We start from the raw sequence: 1,522 nt of genomic DNA on the forward strand, positions 1-1,522 counted from the left end.
ACTGCTCCCGGTACCGCTGCCGCCGGCTCCGCCGCAGTCCGCGCCTCCCGCGCTGCTCCCGGTACCGCTGCCGCCGGCTCCGCCGCAGTCCGCGCCTCCCGCGCTGCTCCCGGATCTGGCTCCCGTCGGAGCCTCCGTCCCCCTCTGCACGGGGTAGGGGTGCTCCTTTTATTTCCCCGGGCCGGTCCCACGCCGGCCCGGTTTACGTTCCAGGAGACTTCAAATTCCCGACCAGACTTCCGGGTCAGGTCCCGGAAGCTGGGCGGAAACCCGGGCTTCCTTCCTCGGGCCCGGTCCCCTGTGGTCCCGGCGCCCTCACAGTAAATAAGGATATTAAACATTGCTCAGGATGTCTTCTTCCTTCTGTTCAAAAGCCTGATCCACCACAGAACTAAAAGGCTGGTAGCACCAATGGTTTCAACAGGAAATAAATTAGGCATTAGCTCTGCCAGGCTCATACAATAGTAACCAAGAAATATCCATTAAAGTTTTTGCTAGCTTAATCATCAAATGCAAATTAATTTATGCAATAATAAAACACAGAATATATAACCAGCTTCAGCTGAGTAATCTGAATTGCATTGTTTTGCCATGTGAGCTCAGTTGGAAAGATAGGAGAAAGTGGAAAAATGGTTAAAGTCCAATTAGCTCATTTAGGGTATGTTTAATTCCTTTTGCTGCTTCTGGCTTATTCTTTTGAAGGAGCTAGTTTGAGCTATCTAGGAAAACAAATTTTCTTGTTGTTGCTGTTGCGATAACTTTATCAATGTTAGGATTCCTGCCAGGATAATTATGGGGATTTTTACTTAAAACATTTAAGTGTAGACCACACCTAAGCCTTTCCTCCCACCTGTCTTGATGTAAAAGCCAAATGGTACCAAGACACGGGTTATCTTTTAACACAGACACAGCCTGCAGAGGTCATCCTGGCACCTTTCACCCCAGGGTTTACTTCTGCTAACTATTTTGACGGAAAAACTACAGTGCCTTGTCTCTGGTAGGATTTTACTATGAGATATCATTAAAAAAACATACAGGTATGTAGGCTGTAGCTATGTTGGTCTAAGGACATAGGCAGACAAGGTTCTTTGGGTAAATTTTTTATTCAATATATAAATACTGATATTTATATCAATCTTTTATTTGAGTTGGTCTAATAAAAAACCTTTAAAAAACCACCTTTTCCAGCAAAGGGTAGGCCCGAGGCCTGCCTACTGTTTTGTATCTGTATTGTTATTTCAGTTGGAGAAGTGAAATAGTCATACCAGTATAAACCCTAGCACAGAGGCACAAAAACTGTGACTATAAAAACAGATTACCCCTGCACTTCCAAATCTACACTTATTCAGGTGCCACCTGGTGCCCTCACTGTCTTGTTTACTGCAGTGCACAACAGATCAGTTCTTGTGGCACAAGGGTGGTCTTTATAGTCTCAGCAAGAGGTCATGCAGATTCCATAGGTCAAAGATGGAAAAATTATAAAATTATTAAACTTAACAGTTTCCCCCACACCGCTCTTCAC

Source organism: Crocodylus porosus, unplaced genomic scaffold (assembly GCF_001723895.1).
Source record: "Crocodylus porosus isolate Cpor-Errol unplaced genomic scaffold, CroPor_comp1, whole genome shotgun sequence".
Taxonomy (NCBI): Eukaryota; Metazoa; Chordata; order Crocodylia; family Crocodylidae; genus Crocodylus; species Crocodylus porosus.